The sequence below is a fragment of the Carettochelys insculpta genome, chromosome 31 (assembly GCF_033958435.1).
Source record: "Carettochelys insculpta isolate YL-2023 chromosome 31, ASM3395843v1, whole genome shotgun sequence".
Classification (NCBI taxonomy): domain Eukaryota; kingdom Metazoa; phylum Chordata; order Testudines; family Carettochelyidae; genus Carettochelys; species Carettochelys insculpta.
Genome location: NC_134167.1, coordinates 3730078 through 3746783, shown reverse-complemented (window position 1 = coordinate 3746783; position 16706 = coordinate 3730078). Strand labels below are relative to the sequence as shown.

Genomic DNA, 16706 nt, shown 5'->3' with positions numbered 1-16706 from the left:
TGTAGCTGCTTCACTTTGCATAAACAGTCACCAGGCAGAGAGAAAGCCTGGCCCTCTAAGGTTCCTACACGCTCCTGGAAGAGGCAGGGACCTGACCGTGGGTCACATCCTGAGTTCTCGTTTGCTGCGATTTTTCAAACCACTGGGTTTCTATCCCAATGCAGAAGCAGCAGAGTGGGGGGTGCATTTGGAACTGGGACGGTGTTCACAGGATGGGAAGACAGGCAGATCTACTTCTGGCTCCTATTCCTGGCCCTGCGAAGGAAGGTGGAGGTGTGCTTGGAGCAGGTCCGCAGGTTCTGTTCCCAAACTTGCTGTGTGACCTGGGGAAAGTCATTTAACTCTTCCAGGCCTCACTCAGCTGGGACATTAACACTGCCCTGCAACAGGGGCAATCTGAGGCTTAATAACAGTAGCAAAGGACTTGTCTGCCCTTCGAAAAACCCACAGCAGCAAGCGTCAGAGCGCAGGTCTATAGGCTCAGGTGAGGGCAGACTTCAGAATCCAGGCTCCAACCTGGGCCCACATGGCTCTTGGCAGCACTAGAGTGCAAGCCCAACCTGTAACCTGGGGCTCTGACATACTCTGCTGCAGGGCTGTTTGCAGCACAGACATGCCCAGGGACTGCGCAAAGCCACACAGAGAGTCAAGCACAGAGCTGGGAATAGAACCCATAAATCTGAATGCCTTGTCCACTGCTGGCATTTCTAGGCCACCCTCCTTCCCAGGAATTAGACACCAGCTGTCCCGGCTCCCAGGCCCCTGCTACAACCTCTTGCTCCCAGGAGTTGAATTTTCAGAAGTGATTGTCCTGACAGGATCTTTTCTGGAATTGAACTTGAACTTGTCAGAAGAGAAATGTGCTGAAGCACAAGTCAGGCAGAAGACAGGCTAGCTGCCCTGCAGAAGGTGCCAAGGAGCAGATATCCCTTAGGAGCTACCAAGGCAAATGCTCAGGTCCCCCAGGGAGCTCAAGGAGGCAACTACACAGCTGTCTCTGGCCTGGCGCTGCTCATTGTTTTCAGCTGCTCCCATTCCAGGTAGGCATATGATGCAAGAGGCTGATGGGAAGCAGCAGCTCAGAGTGCTTGTTGTGAGAGTCCCCACCAAAGGCCACAGATGACTGGCCTGCTGTCGTTACCACAACAAATACCTGACTTCACCCTTGCTCAGCAGCAGTTCTCACCCTGTTGGGCAGACTCCTGGCACTCCCCTGTGGGGTGGGGAATCATCTGTGAGAAAGGACCGCCCCAGCTGCATCCATTTCCAAGGCACATTGAAACTGATATCATGGTTGGTGTGACCCGATCTTGGCTCCACTGACTTCAGCAGAGGTGGCCGAGTTGCAGTCACAGACAGATCTAGTCCATAATATTTCTGACACCTCTCCCTGTGTAGTCAACAAAACTCTCGGCAGTCTGCAAGTATCAGAGACAGACTGGCAGGAGAGCGCTAATTGCGTGACGAAAGCGGAGGGCGAAGAGAGGAGAGATACAAGCACTGCGCACAACACTGAGGTGTTAATGACGTAGTTAACCAAGGAACCCAACAATAAGAAGAGAAGAAACTCTTGCCTCTGCATCAGTGCTGCTGTCTGGCTAACAAAAGAGGAACTGGCATCGCTCAATGACATGCATGCATTTGCCTACCTGGTGTTTCTCAAACGTGGTGTGTTGTTTCCCAGGACAGGAAAGTTAAGAGCAGTGGCTAAAATCTATTTAGGAAAAATCAAGGGGACAAAAGGAGCAACGGGGTGGTACTCTGTCAAAAACAACACTTAAAATAATTCTTATTTCAGAGTCCCTGGTAACCCAGAAGAAAATGGTCTTGACTACTTAGGGATGGACGTCCTAACAGCTAATGCACAAGATGCCATATTAGCACTTGCTTGCTGCAGATCACCAAATCATACTGGGGAACAGAACAAACAGGCTCCTAACACACCTATCTGTAATGTATAAGGCAAAAAACCTATGTGATTATGGGAGATGGAGATCTCACACTGTCAATACATCATCATCCTGGGAGGTTTGAAATGTTAGCAATGACCATTTTCTAACTCAAAGTGTGTTGCATCCACTATCGGGGAATTCTTTTATATCAGACTCCATCTCGGCAGCCACAGAGCAACCAAGCTGCTGTACTTTATGCTGATTAGGCCTCAACTGGAGTATTGTGTCTGGGCACCACATTTTGGGAAAGATGGGGACAAACTGGCAAAGGCAAAGAGAAGAGCAACAGAAGTAACGAAAGGTCGAGAACAGCGGTGTCCAATACGCTCCTTGTTTGCCACATGTGGCGAACTCATAGAACACTAGAACCGGAAGGGACCTTGAGAGATCATCGACTCTAGTCCCCCCCAGGCACCACAGGCCATCCCCGACAGATGTCTGTCAAACCTGCTCTTCAGTGATAGAGATCCCCCAACCTTCCTGGGCAATCCATCCCGGCGTTGGGGAACTTCTCCTAATGTCCAGCCGACACCCGCCCCCGCCCCCGAACAGGGCAGTGCCATGTGGCCCAGTGCAGCTCAGGAGAGCCGCACATGTGGGGCGTCCCTCCAGCTGCTCTGCAAATGTGCCACACCACAAGGTGGGACAAGTGCACGGCAGCAATGGCGGAGACGGTTCCACCGGCCCCAGCGGGCTCCAGCTGTGTTCCAAGGCAGCTTCCACGGTAATCTGGGGGATGGTGGTGGCATGGGGGGTGGGGAGTGGGCTGTAGCAATCCCTTACATCCCTTTTGGATACCACTGGTCTAGAAAGCAGGAGCTAGGAGGGAAGATAGCAAGAACTGCATTTGTTTAGTCTGGAAAACAGAAGACTGAGTGGGGACATAACAGCTGTCAAGTCTCTGACAGGGTGTTATAAGGAGAAGGGAGAAAAATTATCCTGCTTAACCTCTGAGGACAGGACAAGGAGCAGTGAGCTTAACTGCAGCAAGGGAGGTTTAGGTTGGACATTAGGAAAAAACTTCCTAATTGTCAGCGTGGTAAAGCACTGGAATAAATTGCCTAGAGAGGTTGTGGAATCTCCATCACAGGAGATTTTTTTTTAGAGCAGGTTAGACAAACATCTGTCAGAGATAGTCCAGATGGTGTGTGGTCCTGCCATGAGGGCAAGGGATTGAATCTGATGACCTCTGGAGGTTCCTTACAGTTCTATTATTCTAATCACAGAACAAAAAATATCATCTTACATACTAGTGAAAAAGACGATCACATAATATGCAAATAAAATAAAACCCAGTCCAGGGATTTTATATCTCTGTCTCTAGTTCTCGTTCTAGAGAGAGTGCTATTTGGTGCTTTAAAAGGGACAATTTCACAAAACAGAAAACAGTTATGAGCCAAATCAATTGAGAGGGAGAGTTTAATTAGAAGAATGTGAATAATAATCAAGAATTTAAGAACACTTTACTAGTTGCCCCAAGAGCCACCACCCCAACTTTGAGGAAGAAGGTCACATTGGTTAAAATGTGGATCTGGTTTAGAAGAAAGCAAAGGCAGCTTTCAAATATCCTGTATACATAAAAAAAAGAAAAAAGGGGAAGTAGATAGTAACGAATATACATCAGAATCTAGGCACTATAGATAATTGGTAAGGGAAGTCACGCGTCACAGTGAGAAATACATGGCTAACAGAGTTAAGAACAATAAGGAATTCTAACAATAATACTGGCCCTTCATCAGATGGAAATTGAATCACAGACCTGCCCTCAAGAGGTCATCAAGTCCAGTCTCCCTAGATCGGGGGTCACCAATCGGTCAATTGCAACTGACTGGTCGAGTCTCCCATCTGATCATGATCAACGTCCCACTCAGCTGGCCTGCTCTAGGACCACCCAGTATAGCTCTGTGTGTGTGTGTGTGTGTGTGTGTGTGTGTGTGTGTGTATACACACATGCACACGTGTGCATGTGGAGGGGAGAGCAGGGGGAGTAGAGGTCTTGGTGCGCTGCTCCTGCCTACAAGCAATGCCCACCACAGCTCCCATTGGCTAAGAACAATGGGAGCTAAGGGGGTGGTGCCAGCAGAGAGGGCAGTGCACTGAGCCCCTGGTTCTCTGCCCTCCCAGGGCCACCTGGGTGCACTGGCCCCCTTCCAGGAGCCTGCTGTAGCCTCAATGTGCTATCAACTGGGAGCCACTGGCAGGATGTGCTACCCAGTGGGAGGCCACACCCCAGCCCCCTCCCATAGCCAGGACCTCACACCAACTCCCTGCTCTGGCCCTGAACCCTTTCTCAGAGCCGGCACCCTCCACCTCCTGCCCCAGCCCAGTCAATGTGAGCAAGGTGGCATGGAGCGAGTAGGGTGGAGCTTTGGAGAAGGGGCAGGGTAGATATTGGTTTGCTCTTAAATTCAGAAAGTGATTTTGGGCATTAAAAGGTTGGAAGCCACCGACCTTGGCCATCTTAGATGGTGTCTTTCTAACGCGCTCTTACAGGTCTCCAGTGATGGACATTCCACACCTCTCTGGGTGATTTATTTCAGGGCTTAACTACCCTGACAGCTAGGAAGTTTTCCTAATGGCCAACCCAACCCTCCAATATTTCAATTTAAACCCATTACTTCTCGTCCTAGCCTCAGAGATTGAGGAGCAGAATTTTCCTCCCTCCTTTTCATAACAATATTTTAAATACTTGAAAGCTGTTCTCACATCCCCTCTCAGCTGCCTCTTCTCCAGACTAAACCAACCCCATTTTTTACATCTTCCCTCATATTTCATGTTTTCTACAACTTTAATAATTTGTAATTGTTCTTCTCTGAACTTTCTCCAGTTAGTTCACATCTTTCCTGAAATGCAGACTCCAGAACTGGACACAATCAGCCTGGACGACGCCATATGATAGAATGAATACTAGGATATGAAATTATAGGATTAGTAGTAATGCAGAAAGGCACAAATGGTCAAATATTTCTGTTCTATATTTGGGCAAAAACAGATTGTGTCATCAGCCCACGTGGTAACATGCTTTCCCATCCAAACAGCAGCTCCTAAAGTGAGACATTTTTAAATTACTAGGTCCAGATAAGAGCACTCAATACTTGTGAAAGACCTGAATGAGAAACTCACTTGCCATTGATTTTCTACAAGTGGTGGAACACTGGGAAGTTCCAGGAGACTGGAAGAAAGCTAATATTGCACCACAATTTAGAAAGGAGAAACAGGATGACCTGGATAATTACAGGCCTGTCAGTACAACATCTGTCTTGGCAAGATAATGGAGCAGGTAATACAGGACTTAGTTAATAAAAAATTAAAGGAGGTTGATGTCATTATTGGTAAATAGATCCTGTCAAACTCACTTGTTATCTTCTTTCGATGAGCTTAGAAGTTTGATTGATAAAGGTAACAGTGTTGTAATATACTTACATTTTTGTAAGGCATTTGACTTGGAACTGCCTGACATTTAAAAACTAGGAAGATATGAAATTAATGTGGTGCACGCTATATGCATTAAAACCTGGATAGCCGATAGGTCTTAAAATAAAACAAAGCAGCAGAAATGTAGCACTTTAAAGACTAACAAAATGGTTTATTCAGTGATGACAAGATCAAAAGAAGCGGGTCTGTCCCACGAAAGCTCATCACTGAATAAATCATGTTGTTAGTCTTTGAAGTGCTACATTTCTGCTGCTTTGTTTTGTTGGAGTACAGACTAACATGACTACCCCGTCACTATTCAGTAGGTCTTAAAATGTAACTGTGAAAAAGGAATGAGCATCAGACAGGTGTGTTTCTAGCCAGGTCCTGCAGGGATCAGTTCTCGGCCCCAGGCTCCTAAACATTTTTATTAATGACATGGAAGAAAACAAAATATCACTGATAAGGTTTGCAGATGTGACAAAAATTGAGGGATTTGTAAATAACGAAGAGAACAGGCTATGGATGTAGAGCAATCTGGAATGCTTGGTAAAGGGAACACAATCAAACAATGTGAGAGTTAATATGGCTAAATGCCAACATGCATCTAGGATCAGAGAATGCAGGTCATGCCTACAGGGTGGGAGACCCTACCCTGGGACGCAGGGAGTCGTGGTGGCTTATCAGTTGAACATGAGCTCCCAGTGTGATGCTGCAGCCAAGAGGGCAAACAGAGTCCGTTGGCGCAAAAGCAGGGGACTCTCCAAGAGGCACACAGAGGTTAGTTTACTTCTGTTTGGCATTGGTGTGACCACTGCTGGAATGCTGTGTCCAGTTGTGGTGCCCACGATTCAAGAAGGGTGTGGATAAATTGGAGCACTCAGAGCAGAGCCACAAGCAGGATTAAAGGGTTAGGAACCCTGCTGGACAGTGACAGGCTCAAGGAGCTCACTCTATTTAGCTTAACAAAGAGAAGGTCATAGACTTGATCAGTCTATAAGCAACTACCTCGGGGAACAAATATTAATAATGGGCTCTTCAGCCCAGCACAGAAAGGATGATACAAGGGTGAGGAATAACTGCTGTTGTGCTTCCCTGCGCATCTGCAGGTACGGCTGCTCACAGCTCCCCGTCAGCTGCAGAAAGAGGCACAGGCTGGGGTACTGCTTCCCACAGCTCTCATTGGCCGAGAACAACAAACCACAGCCAATGGGAGTTGTGAGTGCCAGACCTGCAGACAAGATGGTAAATGAAGTATCCAGCGGCCTGCTACGGACTAATCCTGGCAAGCCACATTTGTCCCTTGGGCTGCTTATTGCCCGCTCCTGTCATGATGATGATCCAGTGGCTGGAATTAGAATTCAGAAAAAAAAAATCAGGCTTGGAATAAGGTGTGAACTTTGGACAGTGAGTGTAATTAACACCACTTACAGAGGGTCATGGTGGATTCCCTATGACAACCATTTTTAAAGCACAGTGGGATTTTTTTCTGAAAGACCTGCTCAAGGAATTATTTTGGTGGAGTCCTCTAGCCTGCATCATACAGAAGGTCTGACTAGATGACAACAATGGTGCCTTCCATCCTTAAACTTTATGAATAGTTCATCTCACCTGCAGATTTACATAGATGAGTAAGTATCATTACCTCCATTTTACAGATAGGAAAACTGGGGCCTATATAACAACTGTCCCAGGTTCACACAGTGAGTCTGTGGCACAGCCAGGAATAAAATCCAGATCTCTTGCTGCTTAACTCAGTGCCTGCTTCCCTAGATATTGGTTCCTTCACCTCTTGTGCTACCTGCTATGCCATCTATATTCTTAAAATATAAACAAACCCATCCACTTCAGGAAATATAAACAGTATTGCTAACTGTTCTGATATTACAGTGAGTCTCACAATGTTTGCTGACATTCTCAAAGCCCCATCCCCGGAAGCCAGGGATATCTATGAGCAGCTTGGTTTTCATTTCCAAAACCATTTTTCTGCTCTGGTGGCTGTAGAGAAAACATGGAGGCAAATAAAGCAAACCCAAACATGTATTTAAAAAAATTACAAGATTTTTAAGCCAATTTCATCATTTTCAGAGGCCAGACTTCTGACCCTTCCATGCTGTGGCTTGAGGACACTAAACCCCACAGGATAAAGGAATCCAGGGGCCCGGCTCTCCTTTCACACTGGTTTTACAAGATTGTGACTCAAGGGAAGTGACTTCTAATTTACACCAGGTGCTTGGGGAAAGGGGGATTTAGACCTTTGGTGAAACTGGACACACACAGCCAGGTCAGAATTGAGCATGGCTGGCAGAATGACCAGACAGCAAGCGTATAAAATCAGGAAACATTTTTTGCAGGGAGGGGATTATAATTACACATCTAAAACAAAGCCCCCAATATTAGGATGGTCCTGATAACATTGGGATGCCTGGTCGCCCTAGGACAGAGCTTTCTTATCCTCTTAGATGCCTGGTAACTTCGGGATAACTTTCTGCCTGTCACTAATTTCTCAGCTTTGCTGCATCTTGAGTGAATGGGTTTTAATGAATGTAAATGACAGGAGATTAGTCTGCGGCTCAAGAGCCTCCCGCTTCTCTCTGTAGGGCCTCGCTACGCTCCATTCAGTACTGCATCCCAGTATGGCCATGTCGCAGGCTCACTGTTAATCTCTGAGCATGCCTGTGCTCTGGCTTAATGGAGGGGAAGGGCTGAAGAACTCCTTGGGAGCACTGAATTCCCCAGCTTTCCCTGGAGACAGCTGTGCTGTTCCACATGATGGGCTTTGGGTGGCTTTGCAGTCCCTTGCTGCTGGCATTATTTGTTCACAGGATGTTGCAAAGATCCTGGGCACCAGTCTGGATAGGAAACAAGGACGTTGGCAAGGAGCCTCCTTTAATCGCCCTGCTGTGGCTAAGCTGCATGGGACAGCACTGAAAGGGTATTTGGTGCCATAGGCAGCAACACCGACCAAGGATTTCAAAAGGGCCTAGTAAGTTTAGAAGTGCCCAGCCCTAAGACATCAAAGGGACAGCTTCAGGGCTGAGCACTTCGGTGCAGACCACCACTGGTGAAGCTATGACTATTTACATCAGCTGAGGATTTGCCCTGGCACCTGAACATCAGAGCTCCCCCAAAGGCATGTATGTTGGACGACTAGCAGTGTTTCCTGTAAGCTGGGAGCTTGTGTGGCCACTCAGGAGAGATTCCAGTGCTGCCCAGCTGATTAGGAGACTGCCCATAGGTAGGTGAGGTGTGTATTTCTCCTGTGGGTGCAAAGCTGCACGTCTCAGTGCACAGAACAAAATTTATTCTGTCTCTGGATGGAATAAATCTGCACATGGACTGAAAAAACTAGCAGGAGCACCGATCACTACGCTAGCCCCACCAAGGCCAGTATCTTGCCTCTATAATGAATAATCCTTGATGTCTGAGAGGAGTGTATTAAACCACCCTTAATACAGACGGCTAAACATACAGTGCACTACGTATGAGTGTAAAGTCCTTCCAGCTCCTGTATTGGTCAGCTGACACCTTGGGGTGTGGGATTTGATTACTCATTACCAAAGAGTAGTAAAATCTTCCCTCTATTAAAAGATGAAATCCAGCCACAGGGTTTGAGTCCATGACCTCCTAGGGCAGCAAATTTTTCAGATTGACCATTAACTGTGTGAAGCACCATTTCCTTTCCTAATAACGAGCTGTGTGTGTAACACAACTTGTCGCTGAGGCTGCTTGCACACATGCTTGTTGTTTCTAGTTTGAACTCTCTCATAGTTTCACCGATTGGGCTGAAATTTAGGTGGGATAGAAAAGGAATCCCATATCCATCTGAAAGTGTCGGGGCAGTTACAGAGACAGGATATAATTGCTGAGCTGGAATTTGGCCATACACTGGATCTCTTGTGAAATAAGCCACAGCATCTTTGATGAGTAGCTCAGGGCCTGGATTTTCACAGCACCTGTAACAGCAGAGCACCCCTTAGTACAATTACTGAGGCACTGGATTCAGCCTTAGCTCCAAAAGGAACGTCAATGCTTCCTGAATCACCAACGCCACATCCCAGAAATCCCACAGAGATCTTCTGAGAACTGATCAGCTCTTTCCTTATTTTGTTTTCAGTTGCTTGCTGAGATCACAGCCCAGGCTTGCATGACCACGAGAGCTGCTTACCTTTATGTTCCCAGGGTCAGTACATTCAACAATTTGCCCCGATCGCTTTTCTGATTATTAGGGTAGTAACATCATCTTCTTACTATGCCTGTTCCTTTCCTCTGGATTGTTGTAAGTGGTGAAAACTACCATAAAAGATATGGTAATGTTGGGCTTAGTTATAATTCAGATTAATGTCTGTCTGATGTGCCCTGATGCTAGAGAGAGTGAGATGCTTAAGGTTATTATCTTAGTAAAATAAACATAAATCAAGTCTGTGCTTGGCCCTTTGCAAAAATTTTAATCTAGTGGAATGAGTGTAGTAGGACTGAATATTGCATGTAATAACCCAAACGCTTCAGAGTTACAGGCTGGATGCTGAGCAGATAAAAGCACTTTAAAGCAGGCTATTGGCATTTCACGTTAAAGAAGAGAATTTTCAAAAGCACAAATGAGTTCAAGAAGCCTGATTCCCATTTTCAAAGGTGATGGAGGAATTCAGGCCCAGATGATGCAAAAGCCCAATGGATTTAGAAGCCCCTGTCTGATTTTTAAAAGGGGATTTAGGCACTGGGGGGGGGTCTAAATTCCATTGGGTGTCAGTGCAATTAGACTCCTAGGCGTTCTCTTTTGAAAAAAAATGCAGCAACATCTAAAGAGCTTTAAATATCTGGGTGTTTGGGCCAGATTTCTGGAGGTGCTTATGTACCTAGAAATCCAGACAGTCACCTCCAAAGATTTCTTTCAAAGTACTCGAGCAGGTTAGGTGCCTGACTCTCATTGAAATTAAGGGGAGTTAGGTGCTTAACCTATGTAGGAGTTTTTGAAAATCTGCATTTTTGTTGTCTATCCCCAGATTCTCAAATGTATTTAAGTGCCTAATTTCCATGGATGCTTGGATTCTTGAAAATCTGTCTCTCAGTGGCCTAAGTCTCATTGGAGGTCAATGAACTTTTGAAAATGTTATTCAAAGTAGCCTGACAGAGGAGTTTGTTATAGACATTTCAGTAAAAAGGTGGTAGCCATGCAGTTCCAACAGGCAGCTTGGACTCGGGACTCCTGAGCTCAGTACCCAACTCTGCAGCCAACTTATTGTGTGAGCTTGGCCAGGACCAATTCACAAGTGGTGTAAGGTAGCCATCTATCAATGTGTGAAAGTCTGAGTTGGCATAACTTACCTGCCAAGTGACTGGGAGAAGGAGAGAACACGCGTGTCAGATTCTGTTTTCAGATCCACAGAAACCAACAAATACTGCACTTTTACCCCATGTGGAAGGAGAGCAGAATTCAGCTGAGCACATGCACGAGGGAGCTGCTCTGACTTACACCTGCCTTTTGCTTCTTCTGCTATAGTCTTCTTTCCTGAGCCCTCCCCACGTCAACTACAATCAGGCGTGCCTGGGTGAGAAATCTGTACGACTTTAACTTAAGGTGGGACTTCAAACCAACTGAGTTAAACTGGTGCAAAGCTCTTCTGCTGGATTTTATTAAACCAACTTTATTTTGTTTAGATTCGGTTGGACTGGGAATTGGTTAAAAAAGTGAAAATCAGAACCCCTGAAACCAGAGTAAGAGCCTCCACATGAGGATGTGATTTGGGTTAACTCAACAGGTGTAAAAAACCCACATCTTGAATAAAAGTGGTGCAACTTTCTCACGTGGACAAGACCTTAAGACTTGCTCAGAACTCATTTCAACCACTTACTGCCCCCACAGCACATCACAAAGCTTCCAACACCAGCCCTCTGGCCTCCACTTCCCCTTTGTAAAATGGGGATGATAAGTAATGAATCCCATCCACAATTATGATGGGAGCCAGCTCACAGGAGTGTTGTGAAACAGTGTGCGTGCCAAGCTCCTTGGCTGGCTGGAGTTCATTTCAGTGCCTGGTGCAATTCCAGACGAGCCAATTACTGAACCTGATTTTGCCTGAATCACTAGGACTCGCTGGCCTGGCGCTCCTCCTCCACATCACTCAAGGGAAGCATGGGAGTGTGCAAGCTGTGTATCTCTGTGAGCGCCTCCACCCGCGTGCACTGAGGAATTGCTCCCCTGCAGGCCGCAGCTCATGGGGCTTGGGCTGCAAGCCTGTTTCACTAGGGCTGGAGTCTGGGGTCTAGGACCTTGTGAGAAGTGTTCAGTGTAAGCTGGGCACATGAGCAGCCACCCAGGTGACAGTCAGGTGCTGCCCAGCTGATTAGCACAGTGCCCACAGCCGGCTGTCTGCATTTCTCCTGGCCATGCACATCTGCACATGCCTTGGTGTACATATCAACATTTTTTCTGCACATGGATGGAAAAAATATTCCTTGTGAGCTGGGATGATCCCACAGCTCTGGCTGCAGCCCAAGCCTGAACATCTGTATTTCAATTAAACAGTCCTGCAGCCTGAGAGAAACCTGAGTTAGCTGGCACAGGCTAGCCACAGGTGTCTCATCTGTAGTGTAGACAGACTAAGTGCCCAAGGACCTGGGACAGAGCGTGATTGGAACAAGGGACACTTCCCCTCTGCCCCATGCAATAAATCTAGTCCAGGGTTCCCTTTAAGCGGAGTACGTGGATGGCTGCCCAGGAGAGATTCAGGTGCTGCCCAGCTGGTTAGTAGAGTTCCCACAGTGAGCAGAGCCAGCAGTACAGATCTCTACTGGTGGTGCACATCCACACAGGCCCTGGTGTACAGAACAGAAGTTATTTTGCACTGGATGGGAAAACAGAAGAAACCCTGGTAGTGTCGGTGACTGGATAGATTTCCCATTCTGCACCTATTCCTACAGGTCCTGGGGGAGCTCGAACTAGTACCGGTCAGTGGCTGCCACGTACCCAGGCCCCTGGCACAACTGGAGACATGATGGGGCTCAGATGGAGCTGGCAGTCCTTGCTCACACAGGCTGCTTGTGATACCTACTTTTCTCAGCAGCCACTGGACTACCCTCACATGGGTCTGACAGGACAGACAGGTGCTGGTGAAGCAGTAGGTGAAACTCTTCCCTCTGAATCAGCATTGAACCAATGCCACAGCATGGCAATAGGGGGCACTGTGCTAGCAAAGCTCTCATCCCTGGCACCAGGCAAGGTCCCTTGAGGTCATTGACCGTTCCACTGGAGCGCTCTCCATAAGAACAGGAGTGCTAACTGCTCCTGCGTCCCAGCCAAATTACAGACTGCCTACTCAAATTTCCCTGGCTAAGGGACTCCTCACTTCCCATCCTACTCTGTTGGGCAGCACGGCCCTGAGCTACGCTTCACCCCAGAGCTGCCTTGGAGGGAGGCTGGAACATTGTGAAGCACTTAAAGCTCTCCTGATCAAAGATTCTAGAAAAGAGGACAAACGATTACACTAATGGGGGCATTTAAAACTAGAGAGTGGCGCTCTGGGGGGTGACCTTGAATTGGGTGGAGAATGAACAGGATAGGACCTAAAAGGTCTGCCCCCCATTCAAGTTTCTAGGCTCTTTTAGTGAAGAATGTCTGCACGTTGCTTTAAGATTAGCTCTTTTCCAGCAGCAGACTTCCAGGGGATTCTTGGAGAAACATCAAAGGCTGCAAAATTCAGTTATTTTAAAGAACTGTAGCCTTATTTGGTGCAAAAGAGAATAGAGACTAAACTAAACTCCTTTCCCTTGGGAAGGGTACAGGGTCGCTGCACTTATAAATGTAGGGGTGTATTGTATCAAGACTCTAGGGGCTCTGGGGCAAACTCCATTATCTGCCTCTGGTTTTGCAAAGTGCCTAGCATGTTTTGAGTCTATCACAGACTAAATATTTCTAATAAGTATATGGGACACAGGCACCCGTGCATATGAAAAGGCAGCAGACTCCCTCAAGTCGCAAAAGCCTTAATTTCAGATTGAGAACACAGCAAGCCAAGACAGACTAAAAACCAAGTCTCCAAGGAAGAGCACAATATTTGTGTCCCTCACGCTCCTCTATGACTATCTGTGCTGAACTGAACACAAAAGAGCTCCCTGTCTCTGTCAGCCAGGGAAAAAATGTAAAGGCCAGGACAAAGGCCACGATGGAAGGAGAATCACTTGACATAGCCAGTTGCTGAGACGGGTGAGAGATTCAATGCTGCTTGTAAAGGAGACATAATTATTACTCGATATCCCATGAAGCACTAGCACAACTATGACACTGGGTAGGATACAGCAGAGATCATAAGCACCTCAGCTAACACCAAAATACTCTCTATCCAATACCTGCTTCCTAGCATAAGGTTTTCCCATTGAGCGATTCTGCAAAGTACAGCAGATTTAATGCTGAGGACAGCCACAGCCATGGAGACTGAAGTACCCAAACAGGGACAACCTGGCCAGCATCTGTGGAAATGCTCCTACCCACTGCTGCTGCCTGTGTCTGGAGGAATGCCTAGAGTGGGAGTCTCTGTCCTATTCACTCCGGGGTCTTTCCTCTGCGACTGTTAATGCGGGGGGCCCCCTTACTGCCACTGGTGACGGTGGGTGTAGGTCTTAAGAGGTGAGCTCTAACCACCAGCCTCTGGTCACTGATACCACTTGGCAGCTGCCACACTAACACATGGTCACTCACTCCAGCAGCGATGGGCAACACAAGTGGCCCTCCTTCATCTACATGGGCCACAAGATTCTCATAGCCCAGATGATCTCTCAGGATGGGGCAGTTTTGCTAACTGCACTTGTGTATGTAGAACTTGTGGGTGTGCTGATTGACCTGCAGCTGCGCTCTGATTGGATGCAGAGGGAGCGCCCAGCTCTCACAGCCAATGTTGTGTGCAGTCACCCTGCACATCCCTCACGCACTCTCGACTTATGCGCGTGTATTTCTTTCCTAACACTGGTAGGAAAATGACTATGGGACTGCAAGCAGCAGCAGATGGGAACCCCATACGTGGGCCGTGGTAACAGAGCCTCACAGGCCACACACGGAACCCTGATGGACCACGGGTAGCCCTTGGGCCGCAGGTTGCTCACGATGGCACTACGTGCTGGGCTTGCTAGCTTCCAGCTGGCAGGCCTACGATGGCAGTCCCCTTACTCCCCGAGCTGTCCAGGTCCCCCTGGACTTTTCGTCGTGCCCTGTTGTCGTATTCTTCAAATCGTAGTGGCAGCTCCTCAGACCACACCTGGGGAGCCCAGGGCCTCCCCATTCAGATTCAGACATAACGCTAGCTGTGACAATGCGGCCACAGGGCAGTAGTCTCCACTGGCTTTGCGTGCATGTCAGTTTCACACTCACACACATTCATAGGTCACCAGCCTCCACTGCCACTTCCTCCCTTTCTGGTGTCTGACCCAAGGCGCAGCGATCCCTGGCTGGGAAGGGCCCAGCAAAGGGAGCACCTGTCCATTTGGCTACTGCCTTGAGCCAGCTCAGTTGCCCTCATCTGATGGAGGCTCTAACAAGCGAGCGTGTTCTGTCTCAGCCCAAAAAGCTGAGGGTGGCAGCATGGCACTAGCCAGCAGGCGCGGAAGGAAGCAGCCGGGATCTTCGGCATGATGAACATGCTGTCTCGGCTAAGCCGGTTCCCTGCCCGGGATCTGCGGGGTGTCGATCGTGGCTTCCTGACAGAAGGACTTTTCTTGGAAACTGGCGATGGCAGAGTCCAGACCCGCCTTTGGGGTATTATAGATTCATACAGGAAATGTCTTTCATCTGAGTAACACGAGCCCCCACGCTCCCCTTCCCCGCACACTTGGTTTTGGACCCTAGAGCAATGGGAACTTTGGGAAATCATTCTCAACTTCTCCCTGGCAATCTTTCTTCTGAGCTAGTTCAAGTGCTGGCCTCTGAGCTTCCTTGCTGTGCTTGCCACAGCCTACATCCTTCAACTGTCTGCCCACAGACAACGTAATGGTCCCACAGGACAGAATGCAGGATCTGTGCTGGGGCTGCTTAACCCTGGAGTCAGATCTGAGTCAGCAAAGGAACAGTAGCTCCAGCAGAGGCAAAATGCACCTGGGAAGTAACTCCTTAGTCTTCCGTGGTGTTACAGAACCTGGTCCAAAGCGTGAAGGGGCGTACGACAGGCGGGCTGCTGAGCAGGCGGCTGGGATGCCCCAGTGTGCGAAGGGAACATCAGGCCTGTCTCGTCCTGCGGAAGAGGGGTTAATGTGAAAAGCACTCTTCTTGCTGCATGAGTTTACTCCTGGCAGGCGCTCAGCTGGGGCTCCTGCCAAAGCTGTTCTGACAATACCATGTACTTCCTTTTCTTCCATAAAAGTCAACCGGAACATGGCTCCTGCAGGGCTCCAGGCTCTTTCAGCCTGCACAGACCTTGGCATGCTGCACGTGGGAGCTTGGAGCTCCAGGTCCTGGCAGGAGTGCAGAAATGAAGGGATTGAGATTCCCTACCTGGAGTGTGTGCAAATTCCAGGGATGCCTTATGCAGAAGTTAGACAATTTCTGCCCTGAATGTCCCTGTACAGAAGGAAAACTGTTAGCCCAGCTGGACTCTGGCCATGCTCATTTCCTGAGTCAGTGCCCTGCGTCAGGCTAAAGTTGGGCTGGCTGGTGCCAAGCCCCACTCAGATCCACTGTCGTGTTGGGACCAGTGCTGGGCAATGGGCTCTATTTCTGGCTCCGTCACTGAGTCACAGCATGACCCGAGGCAGGTCACCTCTTCCTGTGCCTCAGTTTCCTCACAACTGGCTGTGATGCCCACTTGGCTTGTGTGGCAAGAGACAGGAATGTTCAGAGAGTAATCTGAGCGCTGCAAGGGAGGGTGCTAGCGAAGGAGTAGGATGGATTATGGCATGAACGACTCTAGATCTGAGCAGAGCTCAACTTGGGTAGTTGTGAAGAGCTTCACCTTTCACTGTCACTCGCTCAGGCTTGTTATCCTTCAAATGCTGACTTGGCTGTGGCTGGTGCTTCATATTAGGCTGAGAGCAGAGCTACCAAGGCCATCGTGGGGACACTTTCAGACTTGGGAGTGAAGGTGACTGGAGGGAGAAGAGGGAAACTGAGGAGTAACAATAAATATATTTATATGTCCAGGAAACAGCCCACAGCACCTGGACCAAGAGAGAATATGATCTAGAGTTTATATTGGGGAGAGGATGGTACTGGGGGCAAGGGCTCCTGGGTTCCATTCCCAGGTGATGGGGAGCAGTGGGGTCTCGTGGTGCGAGAAGAGGGGACTGGGAGTCATGGCTCCTGGATTCTATTCCCATCTGTGAGAGTGTGATGCAGTGGCAAGAAAAGGAGGCAGGACT

General features: G+C 48.2%; 1 protein-coding gene and 1 long non-coding RNA gene across 6 annotated transcripts in view; one reads left to right on the top strand and one right to left on the bottom strand.

Moving 5' to 3' along the window:
- LOC142004338 (early growth response protein 3) overlaps positions 1 to 16706 on the bottom strand; it is a 324184-nt gene that overhangs the window by 161439 nt on the left and 146039 nt on the right. The gene's annotated exons all lie outside the window — the stretch shown is intronic.
- LOC142004405 (uncharacterized) lies at positions 8254 to 10821 on the top strand. Its single transcript, XR_012642997.1, has 3 exons — positions 8254 to 8352; positions 9484 to 9549; positions 10745 to 10821. It is a non-coding gene; the product is annotated as an uncharacterized LOC142004405 (long non-coding RNA).